This window comes from Aedes aegypti, chromosome 3, assembly GCF_002204515.2.
Source record: "Aedes aegypti strain LVP_AGWG chromosome 3, AaegL5.0 Primary Assembly, whole genome shotgun sequence".
NCBI lineage: Eukaryota > Metazoa > Arthropoda > Insecta > Diptera > Culicidae > Aedes > Aedes aegypti.
Genome location: NC_035109.1, coordinates 192640990 through 192668584, shown reverse-complemented (window position 1 = coordinate 192668584; position 27595 = coordinate 192640990). Strand labels below are relative to the sequence as shown.

At 36.8% G+C, this 27595-nt stretch overlaps 1 protein-coding gene across 6 annotated transcripts in view; it reads left to right on the top strand.

The window, feature by feature from the left end:
* Positions 1-27595, top strand: part of LOC5575043 (basement membrane-specific heparan sulfate proteoglycan core protein) — a 422529-nt gene that overhangs the window by 206825 nt on the left and 188109 nt on the right. For 2 of the 6 annotated variants that reach the window (XM_021849443.1, XM_021849442.1), the window contains exon 1: positions 24334-24444. The exons of the other annotated variants lie outside the window; for them this stretch is intronic. The gene's annotated coding sequence lies outside the window, so the exon portion shown is untranslated. Of the gene's footprint in view, positions 1-24333; positions 24445-27595 lie in introns of those variants that run through there. 6 annotated transcript variants of the gene reach the window in all.

Below are 27595 nucleotides of genomic sequence, written 5' to 3'. Positions count from 1 at the left end.
CTTTGACTGTTGATACGCGCTCAAGTTGCGTGCCTGCTAGAAAATATCCGAAATGGAAAGGTGCATGTTTGCGGCTGAATGATATAACGGAACATTTTGACACGTTCAACGACATTCGATTTATTTGACACCATTCAGCGAAGGCTTCCAACTCATGTTGTAGAAAAACTGCGTCTTCCGATTGCTTTATCGTCCAATACAGCTTCAAGTCATCGGCGTATGAAAGCTTCAGGCACTTAAGCTTGAAATTAACATCGTTCATTCATGTATAACAGGAAAAGAAACGGACCGAGGTGACTACCCTGAGGAACTCCGGACCAGACTTTAAAGGGGGACGAAACGTGATCTCCAATTTTGACGGACATATTCCGACCGGTTAGATACGATTGGAGCCATAGAAGCATGCTATTTCCCATACCAAGCTTATCAAACTCGGCCACTGCGATTTGATGGTTCATCTTGAAAGACACGGACACCGTCTTCAGCCATTTAGCTGCACAGACTGTAACTAAACACTAGACAACGAACAAGCATGCTCCAGTGGCACAGCCGAGAAACATTCCTGACGAAAAGTCTCGACGGCTGAAGCGGGAATCGAACCCACACCCCATGACACGAAGCGATAACTGCCTGGCGACACTAACCACTCGGCCACGAAGCCCACCATCTTGTCAAATGCAGCGGAGAGATCCGTGTAAATGGCGTCGACTTGTTGACCAGCCTCCATTAGGCGTTAAATGAACGAAGTGAAGCAAGCCAGGTTAGTTGTCGTCGAACGTTTGGGCATAAATCCGTGTTGATCAGGCGATATGTAATGTGCATAGCTTTGGACCAATTTTTGCAGAATAATGACCTCGAACAGCTTCGAAGTAACGCTCAGCGCAGCTTTTCCACGATAGTTGGAGACTAACTGTTTGCTACCTTTTTTGAAAACTGGAAAAACGTACGACTGTTTCCAGCAATTCGGAAACACACCAGAAGCCAGGGATAGGTTAAAAACCCTTGCTAGCGGGGATGCAATTGTTTCTGCACAACGTTTAAGAACTAGAGAAGGAATGCCATCCGGACCGGATCCTGTGGACGATTTCAATTCCTTGCTTGCTGGTGCAACCATATCGTCAGTGATTATGATTTGATTCACGAAGGTGGAAAGCCGGGGAACATCTCTAATTGCTTCATTAACAATGTCTGGTGAAGACGTTACTAAATTGCGTGCGGAACATATCAGCAATGTCTTCTTTGGAATCGGCCTCATGTAAGCCGTCGGACATCGTAGGGGGCAATCCAAATTCTTTCCGTTGTTCATTGACGTGTTTCCAGAAGCTTCTAGGGTTTGCTTTAAGGATGCTTTGCAAATGGTCCTGATGAGTGTGTACAGACAATCATTCAGCTGCTTATATTCAGTATGCGCTTGCATGTACCGTGCTCTCGTAGAATCTGTACGAAACTTACTATGACGTCTGAGAGCTGCTTTCTTCACCCTCTTGAGATTTTTCAGTTCGGAATTAGACCAGGCTGGTTTCGAAGGTTCACGTTTGACCTTGACGGGAACGTACTGATCTATGCCGTACAACAAGATAGCAGAGATTGTCGAGGCAGCCAGATTTGCATCAGAATCTCGAAGAACGTCGTCTCAGTCAACATTTTCGAAGAAATCGTTCATTCCGTTGAAGTCAGCGTTACGGAAATCGTAGAAAACACTTTCGGAAACGTCGTGGAAGCTTTTTTGCGGATATATCTCCATTTTCAGCAGTATGGGAGGATGATGCCTGCACGTTTTAACAAGTGGCGATGGGGCTTGCATTACCGTACTAGCATCTCGTAATTCCTCGCTGACGAAGCACAGGTCTAGCACTCTAGGAAGACGATGCGTTAGAATTTGGTAGAGATGAAGATGTCGGTATAAAGCTAGTAGCAAAGGCCGCCTCGGCAGCTGCCACTGGAATACTGGAATCGGAAGGGCCATCAGGAAGTGGAAGGTTTCGATAAAAAACGTACTTGTCTGGTAAAGCAGGCTGGATGACCTCGGCTACAGACTCGACAGCAGGACCGCGACGGCTACGATGATCGCTGGCAGCGGATGGCCCGACTGAGTCGAGCTGAGACGAGGCCTCCATAGTGCTATCTAACATGCGTCGCGTTGATCCATCATTTCGGCATCGTCCGGTGGTGAAACATCGATTGGTGATCTGTTGTTTGCTATGCCTTCCTGGTTTGCCGTTGTTTGTGGTTTCCAAAAATTCGACTTCACGCGATTATCAATAAACTCGCGGTACTAGATTCCTTTAAGCCATGTCGAAGAAGACAGTGCATTAGCCTTGAGATTTGGGTGCTTATATCGCGTTGTTGGCCGATTAATCTGACAACCTCAATGTCATCTGTGCCAAGACGACGCGAGGCCAAAGCTCGCACTTGCTCAACGGTAACGTCACGAGAAATGCGGGATAAATATACCGTCGGACGGGGCTACTTTTGATTCCAGGGGCTACTTTGGACACTCACCTTTTGGATTTATTAGCAGCGTAAATATTGATCTGAGCAATTTTGTGTCTTCGGCACTTTTGTTAACCAATATATGCTCTACCACTATGCATGATTTTTTCTTGGAACAACATCAACAATAACAGGATAAACAAGAAAACATTTCAAAAAAGCCCGAATAAATATTTACAAGGTATAAAACATTGGCTATACAAACATTGTTTGAATTTTACCCATGTCTTGGAAACTTATTGGGAGCATCACAAAACTATCGAATCGTCATGTTTCATGAAAATCTTGTGATTTGTTTTGCTTAAAATTGTTGTTTTATTAAAATAATTGATCAAAGGTCTTATTTTTGCGACTTTTATTTTATTATAATGTTTTGATTTGTGTATTTTACAACTTAAAAAAAATAAAATAAATGTTTGTAAAAGTGAATAGACATAAAACACATATATTTCAATACGTACCAATGCCAAATTCACAACATAATCTCTAAAAAACTATTTTTCGTCATATTTTACATGAATTTGTAGTTGCAATCCTTCAAATGCCTACATTAAACTACTCTTAAGCCAGCTCTAAACTGCTAAGAAGCTAAAAGCATATTACAAAAGCAAACTTACTTCTTTACAATCTTGCTAAACTTTACTTCATAGATTGCGCTTTTAATGAAAATTACTTACTGATATTAAATTAGTTACCGGTATTAATGTGATTCTTCAACATATCGTTAATATAACAGTAAGAATAGAAAAAAAAGAGTTTTTGTACATAATTCATTTATCATCGCAGTACCTAGTAGTTACGTCGTTCGTTTATGTTAACTTGAAAATCGAGCATTCGTAACTGATAGTCAAATTTAAGAGGAAGATGAAAATTTAAGTTTCATACTGCAAACTGAGAATAGTGAATGGCATGTTTCGTTGAAATTTGTTATATATGTGTAATTGATTCTAGCTTTGCAATTTTCTACATTAAATTTATCATTGAAAAACGTTCCATAACATCACAGTGGACGACAATTTATTGAATCAGTTTGAAAGTTATAAGGAAAAATCATTTCATTAGCAAATTGTGAAAATGTCCAAAGTAGCCCCTTTTTTGTCTTGAAGGACACACTTTTTTCGCTATTCAAGCATTTTTGTTATTTCTTGATGGATTTGCCTCATATTTTGCACATTTGTTACGTACATATACAACTTAGATATAGGCAAAAATTATCAACATCTATCCATAAATCTAAGAGCTAAAAATCCTCAAGGTTAAAGAATGTGGAAATAATGTCAAAAGAAGCCCCGTTTGACGGTAACCAAAATCTTTGCGTAGGCGCGGCGGCAACAATATTCCCCAGGGAAGGTGACAGTGACTCAGAGGTTCCATACATAAGCGGTTTGGGTTGACGTTTTTCGACGTGAGACTTTCCAAAAAGCCGACGCTGAGTACTCTGATGTTCTAGGCATCAATGAGCTTGAATTGAGGAGCGTCGAAAAGTTGGTCCTAATTTCTTTTTTTTAGCTCAATCAATATTTCATGCTTCAGGCTTTCGACCATTTTGTTGTGCCAATCAAGAACTTTTTCCTGGCCCGATTCGTAGGCAGCGCGTAGAGCCTTTCTCGTGTGAATATTGTTCATACACACTTAAATTATTTTACGGATTCCTATGAAATCTCAACAGCTCGGTAAAATAAATTAACGGAGTACGGTAAATTTTTACAGTATTCGGTAAAAAATCATCGGAATCCGTTAAATTTCGACTAGGTTACGGTGTTTTATTTCACTGAACTGTTCAGCTGTTGAGATTACGGTGAAATTCACCGTAAGAGCTTAGTGTGTAAGAGATGCACACTTCTTGTACATCCAAAATAGCTGTTCGTTTTTCATCACATCATCAAATACTGAGCTGTTGGAGCTATTGCATTGAAGCATACCTCAGGAGGCTTCTGTATGCTCTTTACAAAGATCTAAGAATTCACGGGACCTATGCAAAATATGTGTTTGCATTCACTCGAGATATTTGTGTGTAAATTCTTATTGAGTTTCTGGCACATTTTTTCCTGGAATTTGACCTGAAATAGATTCACTCGGGCCTTTCATCATTAAACCTTCCGTTTTTTCTAGGTTTCAATTTCTCCAAGTACAGCAGATTTTTCCGGGGATTCCAGAGCCATTTTTGCATTTAGATACTCAATTTCCTGGAAAGTCGAGAAAATTTCCAACCCAATTCAGCTTTTTTCCGTGTAGATATTCTGGGATAATTTCGCTGATCTCATCGCATTGTCATAGATTTCACATTATTTGGTGACAAATATCCTGTTTGATTTATATTCATGAAAAATGCAATAGTTCCAGAAAGCGTGTGGTCAATGTCGTGAAATGATCAACCATCAACGCCTGTTCTCACTATATGTAGATACAGCAGTATGACGACATTCCGTAATGGTCTTGTTTGTTCGTTCATCCGTTAACACCTCGCGGGTAAACGTTTTGTGGTCACGAGCGCCACCTACCGTCAAGTAAATATATGCATATGAATGCATCAGCTGGAATTGATGATGGGGCGAGGCATATGGGATAAATCTGTGCAAACATGGAAGCGTTCGGCTTATCTAATCTCACAATGAATTCCTTCATCACATCTTCTCTGTGGTTCGCAATTTTAACGTCTCTAGTGTTTCCCATTCCAGATTACGTGCAGATGCGAGCACTTTTCCTCTTTTGTACCCCTCTGGAATCGTATTTGGTAGAGTCGCTTCGCTGGCAGCCTGTTGCTGAAATGTAACTTCCCCACGGTGCTTCTCAGACCGTTATTATCGAAAATAAAATCCATCAACTCTGATGTCACCTGTCGTTTTGTAGGACTATGGACCGATGCACGAGTTCACTATCTGACGTTTGAGCGGTGCCGTGCTATTTACGTGACCATGGCAACAAGTGAATTCGGCATCGCTCAAACGTTAAATAATGAACCCGTGCATAGGTCCATGGAGCGATGCACGCGTTCACTAGTTGACGTTTGAGTGGTGCCGTGTTGTTTATGCGACCATGGAAACGAGTGAATTCGGCACCGCTCAAACGTCAAATTCGTGAGCACGTGCATTGATCCATAGGGCATGTCTGGGCAAAAAAGTTGTAGGGCGCATTTAGGAGTTTGATGGTATAAATCAACAATTTCTAACAAAACGGCGATATTTTCAAGGTATTTTACCTTCCGTTATTATGAGAAGAAATGCATCATCAAAGTTTGATTCAAAGGTCTATAACAGTCTTATAGGTATTATTTAACTCTGGACGATTTTCTAAACAATAGATCAGCCCTGTTCGAAGAGTGACCGTCCAAATTTACTTTAATTAGGTTAACATAGCATTCGAATATCGTTAAACGTCATTCATTGTGTTCAATAGCAAATCGGGATTGCAAGCTATTAATATTATTTACATAAATAATGATTTTTTTAAAGGCTTTCGTGCTATGAGACATTATGGAGCCAATAACATTAGCCCCTTCCGTCTGAAAAACGTACTTTCAAACTTATTGTTTTCGGTTCTGTGATGCCAATACCATCTTTTTATCCAGTAAGCTTTTCAGTCCGGTTTAAATTATTTTGATTGAGTTTTTATCTGATTAATAGTGAAATTCGATTTCGTTATCGAAATGTATAGTAATTCTCTATCTCTAAGCACGGTTTCACATTTGATAATATCACGCCACGGTAATTGTATGATTTTCATACATTTTTCATTGAACGAGAATCCTCAAAGAATCAATAATCTCAATCGATTTCTGTTTTGTTTTAGAGAGGTTTTAATGAAAATCATATGGGATGAAAATTCTTCCCCATTATATCACGCCAAAATTTTGTTGGTCCGTGATATAATCGAGAAACTACTGTACGACAATCCCATCAAAAGGGCGTAACTTTAAAAAGAGTTTTAAGATTTATTCAAAAATTTTGCCCAGAGATGCAATTTTGTTATAGGAATCAACAGATAAGCACAAATTTCATGGAGCTTTTTCCTGTTAATCACGGTCTGGCGAGCACCGTGTTCTCGTCTAATTGCTAGTCAGCAGAAAAATGTGCGCTCTCTGCACTTTGAAGCCCTTTCGCGGGCAACGGTGGGCGATAAATTAACCAGACAGTCTCTTGTCTCCTTTCGTCCACATTAGGGCTCTTTGGCAGTTGTGTGTTCGATGATGTCTAAGTGTATGATGGCAAGTGAGATACTTCTAGGATGATGTTCCAGGAAACAAGCTGGTATCTTTTACCCTTTGAGCTTCCTTCCATACATCAGAAAATTAGATTCAATCTCCAAAGATGGTTTACAACGATATGGTTGAGGTAGTGTGTATATTAGACTGGCCCACCTTAGTATGGGAGAAAAATAAAGTTGTATAATTCCACGGGGCACCCACCAGGACTATTCTTTAGGGTTAGAGGAAGACTTCCTGAAAGTTTCAGCTCATTTGGTCGTTCCATGAGCTGGCGCAATTGAATTGAAGTTAATATGGAATTTTCAGCTCCAACATATAGGAAACAGCACATCATCTCCTGTTTGAGTCAGGAAAATTGTTGATCGCGTTCAATTGAACCCAGAATGTCAAAAACACTACTTGATACTATAGCAAACAATATTGTAGAAGGTTGTATGATGATTAAAATTGATAAAGTTGGTGTTTTAACTATCTGAAGTAGATTTGCAATATTGCATAGTATTCCTTCAACTTAGCTGGGTGGTAGCCACTAAGCACATCATAGCCACCTATGACGCTGGGCGAGCTGCGGCACAAGGTGCATGCACATGTGTGATTGTACGGGAGTGCTGATCTAAGCCTAACTTTCAACAACTGAAAGCTTAATGAAAATGAGCTTAAATCCAGATACAACCTCCGGGAACTATGCTCATTAGCGTATCAACTAGTGAATTTGTCATTCTGGGCTCAATTGAACGCGATTAACTAGTGTACTAGACGAAACAGTGGCATAGGGTCAATTTTCAATATATTTGAGACGAATATTCCATACAAACTTTGAATTGAATGCGCCAGCTGGGGGAGCAACCAAATGAGTTGAAATTTTGAGAGAGCTTTTTTCTTACCCTAAGGCACATATCTAGGGGGTGCCCCGTTGAATTTTACAACTTTTTTGTTTAAGGGCCAGTCTAGTGTATATGAATCAAATATTTTGAGAAAGGAGAATCAAATTTAATCGCGATTTCATTCTTTCTCCATATCTGACACGGACTGTAAGTGTATCCATTTTTATGTGAACAAAACCAAATTCTGTACCAAATTTGTTCATTTGGACCAGAATCTTCTGTGCAAATTTAAGCAGAGTACTTCAATTCTAAGGGAGACAAAACGAGCTTGAAATTTAGAGAAAATCCACCAAATATAAACGGTGGCATTCCATAGCCTAATGGGAACTTTCGTGGTTACAAAGCAAAGCCATGCTGAAGGTATCTGTGTTAGATTCCCGGTCGGTTCAAGATCTTTTCGTAATGGAAATTTCTTTGACTTCTCTGAGCCATAGAGTTTTAACGTGCCTGCCACACGATTTACGAAGGCGAAAATTGCGGAAGTGCTCTTAGAACACTAATCACAGAAGTAGGCCCAGATAGCCGTAGCGGTAAACGCGCAGTTATTCAGCAAGACCAAGCTGAGGGTCGTGGGTTCGAATCCCACCGGTCGAGGATCTTTTCGGGTTGGAAATTTTCTCGACTTCCCAGGGCATAGAGTATCTTCGTACCTGCCACACGATATACACATGCAAAAATGGTCAATTGGCATAGAAAGCTCTCAGTTAATAACTGTGGAAGTGCTCATAAGAACACTAAGCTGAGAAGCAGGCTTTGTCCCAGTTGGGACGCAACGCCAGAAAGAAGAAGAAGAAGAAGGCTCTGAAGCTTAGAAAATTCAAAGGTTCGCAACATAACTATCTGACAATTCACAACTAAAATAACAACATTTTTCCCTAAACTTTCGCCAGCTTTGCTCAATATATGACAGTTGTTCCAAAACTTTGAAACATAGTAGATATTCATGCTATGATGACTGTGATGATTATAATATATTACTGTGTTCATTTGAAATGCAAATATCAAAAGGCGGAACGAAACGCCTTATGCGGTACGATTTTTTTTTACAAGAAAGGTGAAGTCAAAATAGTTATTTTTGCATTTTCTCATCGTAAAAGGCTGTTTTTCATCACGCCAATCTGTCATAAAACGGCCTACTTTTCCTGCACTGCATTATGCAGTGCGGTAATAGTCATTACCTAACTGAAATCAGTTGCGTAATTAATATTACGCAATGCTTTTCCATTACGCAACTGTTTTGAGTGACGTAATGAATAATTACACAAAAATTGCAAAATGATGATGAATGCATCCCGATATGATTTCTGATACACTCATGTACTCATCTATGAAATTGCAAAAAATATTGTACGCAACTCATTGCAGAACTCGATTTTTACAGCACTCGTGTCGTGATTATCATTCTGCACCTTGTTGCGTAAACTACTATATTGCAATTTATCATCGTAATAGACTGGTTTTCATGACACCAATCTGTTTTTAAATGGCCTACTTTCCTCCATTGAAATATTAAGTGTCGTAAAAGTCATACTTTCAGTAGCGTAATGATTCTGTTCTTCTTTCTGGCGTAACATTCAGAATGGGATGAAACCTGAAATAACTAGTAACTATATTTTACAAATTTACTTTGTTTACACTTTATCTTTTATTAATGTGAGCGATGTACTGGAACAAGAGGAGGTACTCGAGCACTGATGGTATTAGGGCGATGTTTTGCATACAAAATTAAAGCTCGTTTACCCCTTCCTTGAAGTTAACGTATTCCATTCAAACTTTCACAGTAACTTCAAGTGGTCTAAATAAACAAATTTTGGGGGGGTAACTTGAGATTTTTGTAGTTTGATTATTATGAACCACCCTAACAAAAAGTATCATGGAATACTGTGTTAACTAAATTGCAAATCAATTAACGTTTCAATAAAGGTTGTTCATATCCAATAAATTGTAAAGAATTTGCACGTACCCATTTGATCTGTGAATTCGATGACTACGAATCATGTCATAGTCAAGTTCCATCTCGAAGAAATTTATTCAACTGTTGTCCGCATCGAAACCAAATTGGGATTGTTGTTTCTCACCCATCAGTCGCTTTGAACTATGATTGATCAGTTTGATCTTCATCAAGAGGGCTGGGTGGCACGGTTCAACAAATGCGTCATGAATTTCGTATCAATCTTGATATGTAGTATGAGCGACCTACACGGTTGAACAGCACAGCCAGCGGTCGGTCAAGAGCAATCATCCATGCAAGATTGTATCATTCGACTAGTTTTACACACTTGGCACCAGGGCGGCCTGCCAATTGCCACTAATAGCTCACTCTTATTAAATCACTTCTTTATAGATCTTTATAACTAATATGTGTATTCCGCGCACGGGTTGGTGATTTAGCCGCTGCTCGGGAGCAACAATTGAATGGAATTCAGATGCACGATGCAGTAATTTCTAAAAATAAAGCCTAACCGAAGTTCATGGGAAATGATAGTTGGCTTAATTCTCCATTGTGCAGTTAAAGGAAACTCCAATTTGATGTTTTCAGTATTCAGCGAACGCAATCAACTCACTGAAGTCACCATTTGGTCAAAACTAGATGATTGCGTAGGTGAACGGGTTATTGATGGTCATGATAGAGACGTATACATAAATTGACGCTTATATTGAGCTATTCGGTAATCCAAACCGCATGGTTATTAAATTAATTAACTCATTACGCGTGGTGAAGATGGACAAATTATGGGTGAAATTATGAAAAAAAAATCCACGTGCTGTACTGGGATTTGAACCCAGGACTCTTGTATGCTAGACGAGTGCTTACCAACTAAGCTACCGAGCCACTTCTTATACATGCTGAATGACAGTTGTTGATATACTATGATAAAATATTGATATAATACATCTTGTTGTCATAAAAACTATTGACTTCCATTCGGCTCCTGATAACTGATTAATACCTCTTAACTCAGTATGTGTTCTATTAAAATGCAATAAATGCATTGACATTGCGAATTTCTTACCATAAACCACTTATTCTCAATGGGAAACTGCGAGACTGATATCCGTTTATATTACTTTGTGCATCATTTCCAATAAAAGCATTACTGACCAGTTACACTTTTTTGAATGCAGCTTTGTTACCATAAATAATGAAAAAAGACTCAATTATCATTTATTAAGGCAATTTTATATTCACAAATGCCGATTCATAACACTATGCTCTTATCTGTGTATTTATGACAGAAATACTGAGTAACTGAGAGCTTTCTTTGCCAAATGTTCATTTAAAATTTGTATATCGTGTGGCAAAAATACACTACAACCTGGAAAGTTGAGAAAATTTCAAACCCTAAAATATCCTGACCTGTGGGATTCGAACATACCTCATCCTGAATGTTTTTGCTAAATAGCTGCTCTTTTGTCACTTTTTTGGCTTTTGGAACCCTCAATTTATAAGGTTATTATTGCAAGCACATCAACAGTCTTCTTCAATGATTTGATAAAATCCAGCAACCACGTGTAAGAATGAAATGTCACCGCTTCTATAATACGGCCTGACTGGTTTTCCTCTCCACCCCTGATCGCTGCTTCACCTGACAATGGAACCGTCGTGTGAAGGAATTGGCTGCGGTATCCTAACCGACTTCTGGTTATTTAATCGATAATTACATTAAAAAACTGCCAACAAACATTTACACAGGAGGAAGCAAAAGTCATCGTTATGAAATGGAAACTACATGAGATATTTTCTCCTTTTTGTCGCTTCCATTCTTGTCGCCCGCGAAAACTGCTTTCAGTTCAGTTGACTGTTTATAGCCGGTGTCTTGCAGGAAGGTATCTACTGGGTTAGCTAACCTCCATTCCCATCTGTCTACAATATGGTTTGTTTGGAATGATTTATTAAAACGGATACCATTGGGAAAACTTTAAATCTAGAACAACTCGTATCAGCGAGAATCAGTTACGCCGCTGATGACGGAATTCTGGAAATTTAATAAGAAAATCTTTTTTCCCATGCAAATTATAAGACATGCGATTTTAGCACAAGCATTTCGTGACACAATCGAATAATATTCAGCCATGGCAACAACTGAGTCTATACGAAAGTATAAGACCGAAGTATGATTGTTCCAAAATTAATAGTTATGGCAGATAGCATATTTGGTTGACGACCCAGTCTAATTGGATCGGTGTGGCCACCGAAGGCAAGATTTATATCAGATTGGTAGCTAATGGAAGGAGAACTGAAAGCCAAAAAAATATGAATCCGGTTAATTACATTGTAATAAATAATATACCTGAAATCATTTGGATTGGACTACAAAAAGTATCCTATGATTTGTTACTTACGTCGGACACAACAGCATCACTATTAATTCTCCGTTGCCGAGCTATTTGCATACACTTCTCATCAATCTTTGCCTGGATATTGTACGAGCTCGTAAGTGGCAAACGGAATGTAAATCCGTTTTTTGCCTCAATTCGATGCACCACCAGATGAGCGGTAGTGGCCTGCACTTGAAACACCAGGAATGACACCATAGCACGCAGAATCTATATTTAAAACACGAATATAATGAATTCCTTATCGCCAACCGGCACCGTGCAATAATGTGCTCAAATTTTCAAGGTTAATACTAAACATCTGTATGCACCACGATGAGATGCATGACCGCCGTTGTATGCGAATTACTATCTGCTGTATATGAGCACTTTTATCGCCAGCCAGAAGGCATCTAGAAATTATACTGTTGATTTAAAATAATTAGGACAGGAATGTACAAATTTCTATCAATTCACAAAAGTTTTACTATAGTAATGATTAAAGATACAGTCAACTCTCTATAACTCGATATTGAAGGGACCATAGTCCTAACTCTATACTCTAGATCGAGTTTAAGAACACAAAATCAGTGCAAATGCGATCCAAGGGATCATCGAGGTAGCAACGAGCACCAACTTTAAATAGATTTAAAAAAAAAAACAATTCGGCGAGCCTCGTTGGATAAATGTAAAATTCGCAATTTGCAACTCACTTTATCTTCAAGTCTTTCCTGGCTAATTGGGAAGAAGTTTAATTTAAGGATATGCCAATAAGTGTCTCATAAATCTTTATAAACTATCTTAATAAAATCTCGCCAACAATTTTCTTAGCTTTTTTGTTTTTTTGAATTTATTAATATCATTCCAAACATTACATTCATTTCTTATATCTAGCTGTTCTGTGTTGTTAGACAACACTATCATCCTAATTTAGTAAAACAAATTTAAGATCTTATTAACATTTTGTTAACAACATATTATATTTCATTTGCTGTAGCAGTTCAGAATTTTTTACAAGTGAGCTGATTTCACCTGCTTATAAGAGAAAAAAAATACGTTTTGAATATACTTAACCTAACTTAACCTAATCATATAACACATTAATAGTGGCAATAGAAGATTGTAACGATTTTTGCTTGAAATTATTAATTATTTTATTTGACATTTGTTCCAATGTTTCAACATCGGATATTCTATGTAACTCATCGGTACTATACCAGGGAAGAAGCCTCAGAATCATTTTCAAAATTTTATTTTGAATTCTCTGCAGAGCTTACTTCCTGGTATTACTACAGCTAGTCCATATTGGTACAGCATACAACATGGCTGGCCTGAAAATTTGTTTGAATATCAAAAGCTTGTTCTTAAGACAAAGATTTGATTTTCTATTAATAAGGGGATAGAGACATTTCACATATTTATTACATTTGGCTTGAATGCCCTCAATGTGATTTTTGAAAGGTAAATTTTTATCTAGCATGAGCCCTAGATACTTAACTTCATCTGACCAATTTATTGGAACCCCTCTCATCGTGCCAACATGTCTAATTGATGGTTTCAAATAAAGAGCTTTGGGTTTATGTGGGAATATTATTAGTTAAGTATTAGAAGCATTAGGAGAAATCTTCCATTTTTGCAAGTATGAAGAAATAATATCCAAACTTTTTTGCAATCGACTACAGATGACACGCAGGCTTCGTCCTTTGGCGGAGAGGCTTGTGTCATCCGCAAACAAGGATTTTTGACATCCCTGAGGTAACTCAGGTAAGTCAGATGTGAAAATATTGTATAATATTGGTCCCAAAATGCTGCCTTGAGGAACACCAGCTCTTACAGGAAGTCTTTCAGATCTGGAGTTCTGATAGTTAACCTGAAGTGTACGATTTGACAGATAACTTTGAATTATTCTAACAATGTATGTTGGAAAATTAAAGTTTTTCAATTTTTCATGCCAAACACTGTCGAATGCTTTTTCTATGTCTAGAAGAGCAAGCCCAGTAGAATAGCCTTCAGATTTGTTGGAACGGATCAAATTTGTTGTACGTAAAAGTTGATGAGTGGTCGGATGTCCTTGGCGGAATCCGAACTGTTCATTGACAAAAATCGAATTTTCGTTGATGTGGGCCATCATTCTGTTCAAAATAGGCTAGAATTCCGTAGATTTATAGAGTTTTCTAGGATTCCAGTAAGGGTTCTGAAATACCTATGGGAATTCTGAAATTCCAACGAACCCTAAGATATATTGAAGACAATCTACGATTTTGGAAGCAATTATGAGGGGCTGTGTTGAGTTCCGGTTGAAATCTATGATTCCAATGACAATTCCCCTGAGATTTCATGTAAGGTTTGCTGGGACTCCAATTGGAATTCTGTGCTTCTGGTGGTAGTTCTTAGGCCCAGAAAGCAATTCTGAGATTTCTATGCGTGGGAATTTTTAAATTTTGCAAGGATTTCTGCAAATCCAGTAGGAACTCTCAGGATTCTTATATGAATTCTGGATTTTCGATAAAAGTTATGGGTTTTTAGTAAGAAATCCGGGATTTATAGGAACCCTAAAAGAATCGTGCAGGTTTTATGGGAGGTTTTAGAAATTTTTGGTGCTAATGCCGGATTTCAATGGGTGATCATAAATTTCGGCGCGACTTCTGAGAATCTAGTTGAAATCCATAGATTTCTGTTAGAATTCTGCGAGTTTGATGGAAGTTCTGGGATTTCAGTAGAAATTGAGAGTTCTGGTTTTTATTTGGAGTGTTTTAATATTTAGAAGGTTGCTAGAATTTTAGAAAATTGGTAGATTTCGGTAGGAATTCAAGCGTTTTTTGTGGTAATTCTGGAAATTCGGAAGATCATTCTGGAACATTGTAGAGAATCTTGTGATTCCGGAGAGAATCCTGTCTTGAAATTTTGGAAGGAATGGTGGAATTTGAAAAAAAAATCTTTCGATATCTGAAGAATTGGTATCTTGATGGAAAATTTTATATTTCGATTTGAAATTCCACGATTTCAGTATAATCTCTTGTATTTCGGTATTATTTTTTGCAATTTATGGTGGAACTCTTGGGAATCTTTATTCACTACCAATGAAAGCCTTCCAGTACCAATATTTCGGTACCTAAAATCAGTTAGTATTACCGGTACTTTCGGTACCGGTACTACCGGTACCAAAATCCTACCTCCCTCGGAGCATGACAAAATTTGTAGAGATGGTCGGGTTTCACATTTTACTAACTCGAACCTGACCCGTACCCGACTTATCTCAATAATTCAATACCAAACCCGAACCCGAAAAAAATCGATGTTCAAACCCGATCCCGACCCGAAACCCGAGAAAATTTTGTGAGATATACTCGAATGAAACTCGAGTTAGAAATATGGTATATTCATCGCAACATATTTAAAACAAGCTTTTTTGTTGCTCTTTTCATAATGCTCATCAAACCCGACCCAAACCTGCAAACCCGATTTTTTTTTTTGCAAACCCGAACCCGACTCGTACCAGATAATTTTGTAGCCATTCAAACTCGACCCGAACTCAAGAATTTTTAAATTTTCAAACCCGTACCCAAAGTATTGTAACTACCCGAGCAAAGTCCAACATCAAAATGAAAGCAAGTTGAAAACATATACTGTTTTCAGCATCAAGTTGATATCATAATTTGATATCAATTTATCAATGAAATATTCGATATCATATTTTGTTTTCTTTCTGCTATCATTTTAAATTTTTACTTATATTTTCTTTTTATTCAATTATAAATTTATTCGTGCTACATGTTTAAATACTACGAGAATATAAAAATAAAGCATTTATCTAGTCGCAGCCATGTTTCAATATCAATCGAAAATATGTAGAGTAAGGTGGGGCAAAAGTTCGACCTTAGTGGTATAATCAAAGTTTCCAGGAAAACAATAGCAGTTAAAACAAAACAAATATCATACAGTGAACCTTCAACATATTGGCTATAATTTTGCTGAACAAACTTGTGTCAAAATATTTACTCATTTTTAGTTATAACAGTTTCAAAATTGATTGTCTTATTCGAACTTTTGCCCCACCGGTGGGGCAAGAGTTCGAATCTAGTGTGGGGCAAACGTTCGCTGACTAAAACACAAAATATCAATCCTTTTATGACAGGCATACCTTACACCAGCCGTAAACTTTAGTTTAACGAAAAATACACACTAAATTTTCATCAAAAAACTGCCCAAAACCGAGTTAATTGTAATATACTCAAAAATAGCAGTTTTTCGAAAAACTAAGTGGAAATGTAAAATTTTGGTGGCAATTTTCACACGATCAGACAAATTTAACTAAATTTGAAGATAATATGTGGATTTTAGGCAATTTGCAAATTTTTTCGTAATTTTATACATGGGTCGAACTTTTGCCCCGCTGATTCGAACTTTTGCCCCACTATGGGCCAAAAATTTTTTCAAGCATTTATGCAAAAACTAATACACCGCAAAGCATCCCTATGATAGGCCTAGAAACGCCCTTATATAAAATATTGAAAAAGATTTTATTTTCATTTGGTTCCATGCAACGAAAGTTTGACCAAAAATTACAATATTCACGTCGAAAAACAACAAATAGCCATAACTTTTCTAAATCTCAATCGATTTTTATGATATTTGGAGTGAAAGTCTCTTACTTGAATAGCATTTGAACCACCATGACATTTATAAGATTTGTTTTGAATTGAGCTTGAAATCTGAAAAAGAAACTTTTACCCCACTCGAACTTTTGCCCCACTTTACTCTATATCTCAGCGAGTTCTCAATTTGCTTTCAATGACAGCAGAAACTGTTTTCAATTTGCTTTCACTGACAGCAAAAAGAGTTTTCAATTTGATTTCATGGGAACATTTTTCTGCTCTCAGTTTTGATATTTTAACCGTTAAAACGACCAAAATGACAACAAACTGAGTTATCAAAACCCGCGACAGCACAACATCAAAATTAGTTTTTAATTTTATCTCAAGCTTTGCTCGGGTATGAACTACAATTTCGTTGTTCGAATGCGAAAATGGTAACTTTGGCAAAGAAAACTTTTAGCTAATAACTGTGGAAGTGCTTATAAGAACACTAAGCTGAGATGCAGGCTCTGTCCAAGTGAGGACGTATTGCCAAGAATAAAAAGAAGAGTTCGTATGTAGATGACCGACAGTTTTCCATCATAATCCAGTCGTCTATTTCTAAAGCTACGAAAATAATACGCATCGTAATATAACATGAAGAGATGACCGCCGCGACTCGCGAGTCCAACTTATCTCTGTCGTCTGCCATAAAAAGAATTGCACGCTCTATATACCGAAAACTGATAACACTTTACATTGATGCTCTCTCTCCGTTGCAAGGCAAAGAATCACTGCAAATTGTCTACAACTGACAACGACCAAGAGAATAACAACAAGAAATGCTTCCCCAGAGTCCGAACGTAAGCTGCTGCATATGGCCGTTTCAAGATTGTTGAGCTGCTTCAGTCCTCGACTCCATCCCTCTTATGAGCTCACCATGGCCAAGGGGGTTCAGCAGAGCACTGGGTGATTTCATCGGTCGGTACAAACGACCATGCGCCAACTTTGAGAACCGATTTGTTTTGGTCTCGCCGACTTGGCCACTCACACGTGCTTTCCGCCCCATTCCATTTTCCCGAACATGGTCTGTTTATACTTGATGCATGCCGGCCAAACCTAACGAAGCGCTTCTATGAATGAAATTGGAGCATCGTGTCGGCTTCGGCCCTTCGTTCGCTGTTGCCGAGCGAAATCAGCTGAGCCGCGACACTCACCGATTTTTGTGTGTAGTTGCTTGATAAACATGCGACAATATGTATTAACCGGCATTGGGTGCGTTGTGCATGTTTAATGGCACGTTCGGAATTGTAATAGTTTCAAACAATGTTTCTCGAATTAAAGCACACCGCCCATGCAGAATTATAGCTAATCGGACAGATTATCTCATATACCTAAATTAAATTTGATTTGTGAAAACGGAAGACTCACACCTTCACGAGTCGGTATATAAACAACATCGACTGTTGTTGTGCATTTCATAGATTTTCCAAGGCTTACAAAGATAGTCAAAATTTTACCCGCAATATGAGAAGCGTTCAGCCATAAAATTATGCAAAACGTCTTTATGCTAAATGATATTATGCTAAATTCTCTATACCTCTTTCGAAAAACAACGAGTTGCTTAAACTTTTTTTAAAATTATTCTTCTACTTAGCGATACGTCCCCACTGAGATAGAGCCTGCTTCTCAGTTAAGTATTCTTATGAACACTTCCACAGTTAATAACCGAGAGCTTTCCTTGCCAATTGACCATGTTTGTATGTGTATATCGTGTGGCAGGCACGAAGATACTCTATACCCTGGAAAGTCGAGAAATTTGCCAACCCGAAAAAATCCTTGTCCGGTAAGATTCGAACCCACGACCCTCAGCTTGGTCTTGCTGAATAGCTGCGCGTTTACCGCTACGACTATCTGGGTCCAATTATGTTTACTAGATTAATTGTAACAACTCCCGAAATGGCTAATTTTGTCAGAACTTGTAATAATCGGTTGAGACGCTCTCTATTTGTCTGGGTCAACCGCCGGCAACCTTAAAAATAAATCGCATTTTTGTTTTTCGATATTTTTGCATAATTTTTCACTTGCTCTAAAAAATCATTTTTTTATCACTTTTAACTTGATTTTGAAGATATTCTTCAGTCGCCATTTTGTTTGTTTGCATTGTATGGTTCATTTTGTTTACCAATATTTCGACCATGTATTAAGGAGATTGTCTAAAAAAAACTAAGAAACCACGCAAACCAGAAGAATTGTCTCTATTGAATCTTGTTGAATAGTTAAAAGATCCTTCCAAATTAACACCTTGTTTCATCGCAACATTCATGTTTCAATATATAAATTACCACGAATAATCGAATGCAGGTCGGACTCGATTATCCGGAGACTTGATCATCCGGGATTCGATTATCCGGAATTTTAGACTCGATTATCCGGAATTTGTTTTTTATAGATGTTCTTGTTTTTCAATTTTTATGCATAAATCTAAGATAATTTGGTATTGCAATGTACAATATGAATGTTTTTTAAGTTTTGAACGTATTTGAGAACAGGGGGGGTTTGAAAAAGTGTTCTTTTTTGTGTATGCTGATCAAAAATTTTATTTTCTTGTAAAGACCCCTACTGTTACTAAAAATAATTTCTGGCTACGCCACTGCATCACATAAATAAAACAACGGAAAAAGATAATATTAAAGTCCTTTTATCTAAGGTTTCATTTTTTTTCTTAGTGATTCGATTATCCGGAGGATTTGATTATCTGGAGTAAAAAAAAAATCGATACTCCGGATAATCGAGTCCGACCTGTATCAATTTTTTTTTCATTCCGGATTATCGAATACTCCGGATAATCGAATCACTAAGACAAAATTTGAAATCTTTGATAAAAGAACGTAAATATTATGTTTTTTCGTTATTTAATTTATATGATGCGGTAGCGTAGCCAGAATTTTTTTCTAGGAACAGTAGGAGTCTTTACAAGAAAAAACAAACTTTGACCAGCATACACAAAAAACCAAACCCCCCTTTTCTTAAACACGTTCTAAACTGCAAAACCATTCACATTGTATATTGCAATACCAAATTATCTCAGATTTATGAATAAAAATTGAAAAACAAGAACATCAAAAAACAAATTTCGGATAATCGAGTCCGACCTGTAATAAAATTGATACACTTTGTTTGCAAATGTTGTGTCAAAATAGAAAGTAGGTGAAAAATAAAGCCATAACAGTCTCTTTATGAACTTTCTCTGTTAAAAATCAAACAGTCCAAAAAAGTTCTGTAGCTGTAGATATGTAGGCTCGTTACGGCCATGTTTTGGTTACCCAAAAATATCAGAATATACACCCAGCGAATCTCAAATAGCGCTTCTCGATATGATTTCTGATGGCCTTTCACGAAATTGCAAAAAATGTAGTATGCAATTGTTGTTGTTGCAGCTGCAGAACTCAGTGTTGTGAAATACTCAATTTCTCATAACAGTTCCACCTCAATCATGCAACTCAGCTGTCAAAAAATCATGGCTCATTTTTTTGACACATTGTCTCGCTTTTCCTCAGATTACTTACACACGGCAATAATTTCTTGCTAGTCTGATAAAATTATAGTAATCCTTTCTAACGTAAACAACATGCGGGTTTCACGAGTTTATAACGGGTTTTGCGACTGAATCATTTTTTACGGTTTGAGTTGATTGAGTGATTTTGCATCAAAATCTCAAGCGTGAGATTTGCGAAGCAGATCTCTAATGAGTTTGCTCGAACAGGAGAACGTATTGATTGAGATTTGAGTGTGAGTCTGTCAACACTGGAAGAACTCGCTATTCCACTGGGCTGCAATTTGTTGTGTAGTAGTAATTTACGCGACAAGTTACAGAATGATGTTTTTTTACAGCACGAGTCGTAAATTTATCAACAAGGCCGAGGTGTAAAATCACGACGAGTGTTGTAAAAATCGAATTCTGCAACAAGTTGCCTACGATATTTTTTGCAATTGCGTAGAAGTTCACTTGAAGAATCGGAAACCATATAGAAATGCAATCATTATTATTATTATTAATTTTCTGGCAATTGTTGGGTAATAATTCATTGCGCAACTCAAAACGGTTGCGTAATAAAATAAAACGTTGCGTAATATTTGTTAAACAACTGATTTCAGTTGCGTAATAACGATTACAACACTGCATAATTCAGAGCAGGAAAGTAAGCTGTTCCATGACAGATTAGCGCACTAATAAAAATCCACACGTTTGATCCGTGTGTTTAAAATTATGGATCGATTCATGAACGTCTATATCGATTTGTTGTGATTTTCTTATAAACTTCGTGTGTATTACACATTCAATTCTTTAGTTTTGCTTCACGGACTGATTCATCAACCGACAACATAAATTCCATAGTTTCCCATATAAGTTCCTGAAGCTTTCCATTTCAAATTCGTATGCGTCAACGTATGGATGCATAGATCATCACCCAACACGGATTCAGTGTGTTTAATTTATGGTTATCTTGTGTCATGATCTGTTCAACTTGGTTCCGTGTTCCAAATGTCTAGATTGTTAGTGATCAACCCATAGCGAACTAAATTGCGATCGGACCTCGTGTCGAACGACAGTCATTGTCATGTTCCAAAGAGAAGAAGGAAATTCTGAAGCTGAATGTGTTGGAAGAAAATTTTCGGATTCGTTTTTCTTTCTATTAGTGAAGATGTCCGAGTGATAATGAGGAGTTCATTCTTATTTTCTATAAACAAAATGCATTATGGATTTGCGGCGCCCCGCTTGTTTGCTGACTCACATGTTTGGAAAAAAAAACATTCAAGTGAGCTAGCGACAAGCAAAGGAGCCTCGAATCCATATTTTGGTGAGCAAGAGTTCTTCAATCAAATTTCTTCTTTCAGTCTCATGACATGATGTTCTATCACACATGACTATCTAAAGTCACTACTTTTCGAATTCAATAAGCAAATCAGTTGGTTTTCATGATTTAATATTTTGACATTTATGTTTGTTTTACATGACAACCTAATGTTGATACACATGTTATTATACCGTGAAGGCAATGCCGAAATCCATAAGGCTACTACACTCAAGTCATGTGGTTTTTCTCATTGCGCAAATCTATAAGTAAAACACACGACCTTGACGCGTAGATTTTTCTCAGTGCGTAATGAAAAACAGTACATTACGATAAGAGATTGCTAAAACTTATATTCATTATGGTATCAAAACTCGATAACAAGATATGGAATATCGGTTTATGAAGGGTTGACTACGTTTTTATTTTGACAAACTATGTGGTCAATCAAATGAAATGGAAATAACTGCTCGATTGAACATGATACTGCTGCTAACGAATGGTGTATGTCATATATAGGCCTTTCTATTATTCTTTTTGCCTTCTTTACATCACCACTGGAACTGAGCCTGTTCTCAGTTTAGTATTCTTATGAGCACTTCCACAGCAACTAATCGAGAGTTTACTAAGTCAGTTGACCATTTATGCATTTATATTTCATGTAGCTGCTGTGGAAATACTCTATGCCCTAGGAAGTGAAGAATATCCGACAGCATAAACCCACAATTTTCAGCCAGGTCTTGCTGAAAAGTTGTGTTTTCATTACTGCGGCTAGTCAATTATTTGTATTCGTTTAAGAAATATTTTTTTGTGATAATATGCTTTTAACTTCGATAAAATGTATTGAATTCAGTCAATTTTTGAATAAAAACATTAATAATGACGTTTTTTTTCATGAATCTATGCTGAAATGAACATAGCATTTTAAGGTGAAGATGAATCGAAGCCAAACCTCAAATTTTCAAGAGCACGGATCTGGAGAATCAAACATCCGTTTGAGCTGAAAACTTAATCGATTAGTCATTAGCTGGAGGTGACTAATCGATTAAGTTTTCAGCTCAAACGGGTGTTTGGTTCTCCAGATTTGTGCTCTTGAAAATTTGAGGTATGGCTTCGATTCATCTTCACCTTAAAGAAAAACCAACTACGCTTAAAACTAGCATGCATTCAGGTTGCATTTTACAGTGGACATCAGCAAGATTAATTAAAACAGCAGAAAAGCAAGGTGATACAGTTTTGATTTCGATTAGTGTATATTACAAGGAAATACAGGTCGGACTCGATTATTCGGAGTATCGATTTTTTTTCACTCCGGATAATCAAATCCTCCGGATAATCGAATCACTAAGAAAAAAATTGAAATCTTCGATAAAAGAACTCAAATATTATCAATTTTCGTTGTTTTATTTATATGATGCGGTGTCGTAGCCAGAAATTATTTCTAGGAACAATAGGGGTCTTCACAAGAAAAAAAAATTTTGATCAGCATACACAGAAAAACACTTTTTCAAACCCAAATACGTTCAAAACTACAAAACCATTCATTTTGTATATTGCAATACCAAATTTTCTCAGATTTAAGCATAAAAATTGAAAAACAAGAACATCAAAAACCAAATTCCGGATAATCGAGTCTAAAATTCCGGATAATCGAATCCCGGATAATCGAGTCCGACCTGTACTGTTAAATCTTACAGAATTATATCAGTAAGTTTCTCTAGTATATCGTTTAAAAATGAAAAATGAAAACTTTCATATAATCTTATGATCTCTTGCATAGTTATTTACAGCTAAACTTCTTTGCCACTAGCATCTGTAGGTATATTGTAAGGAAGGCACAAAAATACTCTGCTCTGGAAAGCAGGGTTGCCACGTATACAGATTTATCTGTATTTCATTTTATTTTCTCGAACATTTTGTGACCAAAAATCTGTATATACAGATTACAGATTTTTCGGAAAAAAATATACAGATATACAGATTCTGTTTACAGATTTCTGCAAAAATCATAAAGATTAATACAAATTTTTGTGCGAAAATTAAAATATTTACATTTTAAAACCTTTAAATTCAAACTGAGAAACAATCCTGCATTGTAGTAACAATTGATTGGTATTTCCTTGAAACTCTTGTGTAATTGTCGTTTGTATCTTTATTTTTAGGAATTCAGATTTAAAATACAAATATTTTGCTCCCTGATACAGAAATACCGATAAATCAAGGAGAAAATACAGAATTTTATGTGGCAACCCTGCTGGGAAGTCGAAAAATTTCCAACCCTAAATTGTCTTCTAACGGGATTCGAACCCACGAGCTGCGCGTTTGTCGCTACGGATGTTTGAACCCCGATTTATTTCTATCTTTAAAATCCTCTTAAGGAACGTACTTAAAGAAATTTGAAATCAGATGAATAATGTTTTTGTCCAAACACAAACATGCATATCTTTTTCTGAAAGTTGATGCATCTAGAAGCATTCAGTGGAAAATTTAGGTTCCAACTGCCCCAAGTGAGTGGACAATACGAAACATCCAAAACTATATCAATATTTGTATTAAATTTCACTATTTTCAATGATGGTGTCTGTATAGATATTTACAAGACAATTTGCATATACAACCAATATTTTAAAAGTGTGTTTTTATTTTTTCCGTTTTTTTTATAAACCAGCAACTCCCACTCTTCCCACTGCATTGAGCACTACTGCAATTGACTATGATTCTTAACTGCATGACATAATCCGATCGCTATTCAAACGAAAGACAAAAATATCATTATAGAACAAATAGCACATTGTTCCAGAAGTCTAGCGGACTGTTCGCTGGTGTAATGCAACGAAAGAATTGAAAATATTCACAAAACTCCATACAACAAATCGTATCAGCATTTCACGATTGAATATGGTGAGTTCCCGCCATTCCACTCAGCAGACGCGAAATCGTTTCACTCAACCAGCGACGAGGATCAAGAAAGACCGCCGCGGCAAAAAAAATGAAACATTACACTTTAGATTGCTGGCAGTGGCGTTTCGCCGTCCAGTTCGGTTTAGTTCAGTTAGCCGTGGGATTCGGTGCTGACGAGACGTGGAAATCGCGGCTTCCTGCTGGAAATCTCTTTGGTGAAACACTTTGCTCTTGATTTTGAAATGGGAAACTTCTGTTCAAATTGTGCTGATGATGGAAAAAGAACATTGAAATTGCTGATCAGGAACTTCAAACCCATGGAATAATTATCCGCGTTCAGAACTGTGATTATAAGAAACATATGTGTTTTAGTTTTTTTTTAATATGTTGTGAAGTGAGTTGTAAGCCAAATAGTGGAAGAAAATTGTGAATGTGAAAAAATGTGCGTTCTGCATGAGAAGCTATTAATATTCACGCTGTTAAACATGTTCGATTCCGGACGGCTTCTCACAGTGTTTCATTCGATCTAGCTAAAATCCTGACGGCAGCATTTTTCATACTGTACTCGAAGTTCCAGAGTGGAATTTATAATTAAGTGCAGTAGTTGCAGTTAAATTTTATGCGCGAATATCAAACTGTCTGCTTAATGGAGAACCACCTTGTGCGGAATGCCTTTCTGACCGTTTTTTTTTTCTGTTGTTCTTTTCGATTCACGGGATCCCATTTAAGTCGCGTGAAAGTGTGAAATTCTACCCTTCAGAAGAAACGATATTCAAAGAAGAAATGGCATCAAAGTTGATGAAATATTAACGTTTGGGTGGACTACTGGAGCATTGGCTGGTGCAAGAGGTGGAAATTCCGATTCGTTGGAGATTTGAATTCATGGATAGCAGATGAAGCGGTTTCGTGAGATGTTTTTGTAAAATAAGTTGACCGCTCTCAATTATTTTGATTGCGAAGTGTGAATGAAGCGTAGAAATTGTTATTCTAATGTGACTGCATTTTAGCTAAAAGGTTAAAAAATAGGATTATGAGCTTTAATAGTAAACCTCCATGAAAATTCTGGTGTGAGCTAGAAAAGCACGTATTATTTAACAAAATTTTACCAAGTTAATAAAAAAAAGAAGTATGAGACACAGATAGCCGTAGCGGTAAACGCGCAGCTATTCAAGTTGAGGATCGTGGATTCGAAACCCACTGGTCAAAGCTCTTTTCGGGTTGAAAATTTTCTCGGCATTTTAGAACGTATAGTATTTTTCTGCCTGTCACCAAATCCACGAATGCAAAAATTGTCAATTGGCAAGGATAACAACTGTGGAAGTACTCATGAGAACACTAACCAAGCTGTCCTAGTTGGGACTTAAAGCTTGGAAGAAGAAGATACATATTTGATTGCATTTCAAACAACTGAGAATGGCAATGAAAAACTTTGTTGACAAGCAATTCAAGAGTCATTTTGATTGGAATAAAAAAGAGCATGATCGTAAGGCCCGACCAGAAACTCAATGAAAACTGAAAATACAAATTGCTGGTGAAAATCCTGAATGAATTCCTGACGAATTTTACGCAGATTCTTTCGATTTTTACTCGATATTCTTCTAGAATCTCCAGAAGTGATTTTGGAATTTTGCAAATCATTCCAATGCAAACGATGTCTTAAAATAGTTTGTTAGGAAATCAACTATCAACAAAAATCCCGTCGCATTGTCTCGCGTGAAGATAAAACAAAGCTACTCATCGATTTTGTAAGATCACAGGTCTGGAGAATCTTATATTTTTTTTCGCTGGAGACGACCAATCGATCAATTTTCCAGCTCATAGCACTGTTATTAATTCTCATAGCAATTATTTACAGAGTTTCTTCGGGAATATGTGTTTATAAAAGAATGTTTATTGTTAAAATTTAATGAAAATTTCTTTTACATTGTAAGCACGTTGTTTTCTGAATAACAATTCAAACCTCTTTTAATATCCATTGCATTTTCATGCAGAATTATCATATTACCGTAATCCGGGGTCAAATTAATCAGTGGTGCGAATTTGATCATTTCGGTACCAAAAAGCAATTTCTTTCAAACATGTAGTTGCCTTGGTGGCATAACTGACATTCCATATTTTCTAGTTTATAAATTTCTGATGATGATATTAAAATTTGTCATTTTTAAAGCAATATTGTTGAGGAAGACAGTACTGAACAATCCTGAAACAATCTGGAATGCTTCGAAAGCTGAACTGAATTTATTGTTGAAATCTTACGGAATTGGAGCAATAGTGCTGCAATCATAAAACCGTTTATTTACGAAAAATGTGCTTATATAAAGTACAATTGCCTATATATGGGATATTATGCTGATTTCCAAAGTTTAACAATAATTGGTCCAATACGTGAGTAAAATGTTCGAATATGCGAGTTGTAAGAATTTTGACATCATTTACTGCTTTAGGGAAAAAAAAAGAGTGTGTTGACGATTTTCTTGAAAATTTTTGGGATTGTTTTGAGACTTCTCCTATGGATCTCGCAAGATATTTGTCCTCAAATTTGAAAGAAACGGGCGAAATTTTTTGAATTTGGACAGATATGCGGACTTTATCTGAAATTCTTCAAAAACTGGGTAGTGGAGGGACCCAAACGCCCAACAGTTATATTTTTATTTGTTCTAAAATTGTGTAGAAATTCATGTTGAGAATCGATAACAAACTATATAATAAAGATAGGGATTGACAAAATTATAAAATTTCCGCGATACCGTCAAACGGGGTAACTTGCAACAATTTTCAACTTCAAAGCTATATGGATGAAAAAAAATGAGGATTCATATGAGACAAAAACCATCTAGAACTCTAATCGCCACGTGAAGAATACCACGTGGTATGAATTTTATCAATAGTTCGTTTTCTGGGATCAGTAGAGACGAAAAATATACATTTTTCATGCTACCCCTAATGTGGGGTAACACGCCATACACAGTGCTACCTGAAGTACACTATTGAAAACATAACCTATATCGTATCATTATGATCATTTAAAATTTTCTGCAGTAAAAGTATGACAATAATCAGAAACAGCTACTGTACTCTTAGAAAACTAATTATTATTGATTGAATTATGAGTATTAAACCAATTTAATTGAACACATAATAGGCATTGCATGAGGTGTCCACATGGGGAAATTCTAGCATATCATAAGTCTTCACAGTTATTGGAAACCCATTAAAAAGTTTTAATGCAACTTTACTACAAATACAATTGTACTTTAGGTTATGCTTCACATAACTTATTTTTTATACAAATTCAAATCGAAGCGACATATCACATATTGATATGTTTGTTTTAAAATGGTCTCGGTTTGGTGTTCTGACACAACT